Here is a 4,095-nt window from a genome sequence, read left to right on the forward strand (position 1 = left end):
CTCGGTGAAATGAAAACTTACACGTGGTAAATGCTGCGAAATGATGCAAGCTAGAAAAAAAAATTAATCTCAATGGATTTAAATTAAACATTAATACCAACGCCGATTTTATAATATGAAGCTATTCAATACATCATTAATTAATTGTAAAAATAAATTATAGACGCGAACAGAGAGGCGCGGTTAGATTAAACTCTTGTATATATAAATCACTGCTGTTCTATTTTTAAAAATACAAAACAAATTTAATTGATTTATTTGAGTTCGAAAGTATATGGAACGTTTCCCATTCTCTACATACACACTAAACCAGCTTTTCGTAGCATTTATGATTCTACAAAAAAATAAAATTTTGACCTTATCTAAAATAATAATGTACAAAACTATTATCAATAAAACTTTTGATCAATATTGACGTACACTACTTTTTATTTGCGATTTAATTAATTGGTCATCAGTAAAAATGAAATAAAGCAAAAATATTTTAGACAATCTCGGAAAAAAAGTTAAAATAAAAAAAAAATATAAAGATAGTAATAGATATTTAATAATTTAATTTACATATATCTCTTGCTTGATTATATATTGAGATATTTTATTACATTATTGAAAATGGGACCTCGTAAATAAATATTCTATTTCAATCAGTTTGATATTTAGTATTCATTATAATGATAACGGATTTGCTTTCATTCAATTGAGAACTTTCTACATCTTTTTATCTTAGTGCTAGAAAGAAAATATCACAGATTTCCAGAAGCTGCTTGTGATAATCCAGATACTTTGACGATTCGCGACTCTGTTCTATTAGCGAGAAAAAAAAAGGATTGCCTAATTAGCTGATCTTAAAGAGTTGAAGAGAACTTGCTTGAAAAGCGCTTGCGGCAACTGGAGAAAATGTCTAGAAAAATACGTAAGTATAAAATGAAATTAGCAAGCCTTGGGCGAAATATGAAAACATCGCGAGCGATAAAAATAACAACTCGTATAAGGCTCTGGCTCTTTCGAGCGCTTTATACCGTGGCCCTACGTACTTATGGCGATATGGACACGATGAGCGATCTACGTGCGCGTGTAAGTTTTGCGATAATACTATCGAAGAATAATACGTCGAACATGTTTAAAGGATGTCCCTTTACAATTGTGCAGATGAAGAAATCGCTACGTACTGGATAGAACTGTTGGATGAGCCAGTACAGATTCTTATCGTTTCCTGTTATCATTTGCATTTAGACTGTGTTTCCTGAAGCAACAGCGAATACCTGAAATGTCTGCCTTGCGCTCTACTCGTACTACTGGCAATTCAAATCCGCATAAAACGGCACCGTTTGTAATAACATACAGCTCGACAGAGAACGGAAAATTATTCGATGACTTTTCATATTTGGAAATTGTTGCGTTCAAAGATTATTTCAGTATTATTATGGAAATAGAGCTGTTCAAATAATGCATGAAGTAATCCACGGAAAAATAATTTAATTAACTTTACTAAGATAATTAAATACTAAAAAATATTTACAAACGTACACATTAAAACTATATTTTTGCATATCTGTTCGTAAATTTATGTTTAGCTTTAATAAATATATCATAATCACTGACGATATGCGCAATATTGATTTGATATGCAAATATATAAAAATATCTAGCGAAAATAATTTCGATGAAACTGCTAAAAGAAATGTACAAATTAAAAAAATATAATTTTTTTCTGCCCATTATTTTATTAATGAGAAGGTAAAAACGAGAGCACAACCAAACATGATACGAAATTAATTATAAAACAACTATAAATATATAAAAGTTATAAATTTAACGCTTGCATGCGCGCGCACGATATTCTCGGATCATTAAAGTATATAATAGATTTTTTATCTAAAATAGCCAGTGATGTAGTATAGATATCTAGATATATCTTATTATACGATCTAATATTAGAAGACTCGTTTGTTTATGAAGCATCTAGTATCGCTCAACGTAGACGCCTTTGTTATCGCTGCCTCTTTCGTTCTATAACCGTCCAAAGGGATTCGTGCCGATGATGTACGAGCTAGCTTATGGAGAAAAGCCCTTTTTTTCCCTCGTTACTCCAAAGTGCGCTGCCAAGTCCCATAATAATTCTTTCCCGAATATCATTATTATACCGTCGGGTCTTCGTTACAGTCGATTTCCCGAATTTTACGTAGCTTCGGAATGAACTGAAGAACGTAACAAAGCAAAATGAATATATGGGCTGAGAAAGAAGTGCCAGTGTAAGTTTCTTCCTACCATTATAACTCGTTGGTACTTGTATTTTATATAAAATGGTAAGACAGAATCTTTAATCTCATCGATGATAGGGTCAACTTTTAACAATATTAAGTACCGAAAGTATTACATATTTTAAAAAGTTGTACTTTTAACTGACATATAAAATAATTGAGGATTAGACATAATGATACTTCAAAAATCAATATAAAAATATAAAATTTTCACAAAAAAATAAAATTATTTTTATATTAAACTTTACTGTAAAAAGTCTAACACAAAACATAAGGTTTGTGTTATAAATTTAATCATAAGCTTAACATCTCTATAGATTCTAAGTTAATCATAATCTTTGTAACTATATATATTGTATGAAGTAATATACATATAAAGTAAATGACATGTATTAATAAATAAGCTGAAATATTGAACAAAATAGAAAATTTGATAAGGAAAAATTTGATTATTTATGTAGCATTAAATAAGTTTATATCAAAGATTTTTTTACTAGAGAATATTTTTTTCTGTATATAGTATCTAAAATAAAACTTATAGCTCTTTTATCTATCGTATATATATATATATATATATATATATATATATATATATATATATATATATATATATTTGCTAAAAATAATACAGATAATTCAGGATCGAAAAATTAAAAGAACAAAAATTGAAATTGTCTATATCTGCCCTCTACGAGAGAAATTTTTAAGTAACAATTTCCGTCGGTGCACCTAGTAGTACATACCTTAGTAGTACATACAAACGATATTCTTGCAACCAAATTTACTTCATCAGAGTTACCACTTGCTGGTGTACAGATATCGGTCACTGATATAATAGAGATTAAATATTATTTATATGTTATTTGTATTCAAAAGTAAATTTTTACTTATGGATATTATATAATATATATGTAGACAATTAAATATTTGCTAATTGTCCGTCTTCTAACTTAAATTTACATATTAATTTAATATAACATAAAAATACACATTTATTTCTACTTATCTACAATTGTAAAATAATCGTACCACAGATTTACTGATTTACCATATTTATTTATCTATTTTTGTTTATGTAATAACTTGTATATATACTTCTTAATAATCTATAATAAATTATAATAAACATTTTTTATGACTAACAATAAGTGTTAGATATACAGGGTGACCCATTTTAACTTAGGCAGCCAAATAACTCGAAAAATAAGCACACTACGAAAAAATGTTTAGAATCAAAATTTTGTCATTTCGAGGGGGACGTACAATGACGTTAAAATGAGCCCCCCCACCCCTTCCCCTGGGCGGTGAGGGGGGGCAAGTTTGAAATCTTAAATGGGAACCCCTATTTTTTATTGCATATTCGGAATCTTTGGCTAAAAACACATACAATTTGTCTGAAACATTTTTCTCGATTCATGATAGATGGCGCTGTAATCGACGAAATTCAATTTCTTCGATTTCTCTTACTGAGAACCCATGCTTACGATTCTGCAATAAATTAACAATAAAAATACCACGTTTTCATTGTTAATACTCGAAATTAGTCTTAAAACAAACTTCTCATTATTTTTTATTACTCATTAATTACTTCTCAAGAAACTGCTTTTAGCGTAACCTGCCCTTTAGGCAACTTGAATGGTGCAAAGTACCGAGACATTTTGGACTTTCCATCTGATGGAGTTCCTCTAAGTATCCCTCCAAAATTTTGTCCATTTAGTGCCAAAGTCACAAGTGTTTATGTATTATTACGAGATCTCCTTTCAATGTTTATAATTTGTTGATCAGTAGGATGGCGGCGATTTGGGAATAGTACTCTGCGTTGATACCACTGCTT

This window comes from Polyergus mexicanus, unplaced genomic scaffold (genome assembly GCF_030449975.1).
Source record: "Polyergus mexicanus isolate NDT 795.1 unplaced genomic scaffold, iyPolMexi1.0 SCAF_8, whole genome shotgun sequence".
NCBI classification, from domain to species: Eukaryota; Metazoa; Arthropoda; class Insecta; order Hymenoptera; family Formicidae; genus Polyergus; species Polyergus mexicanus.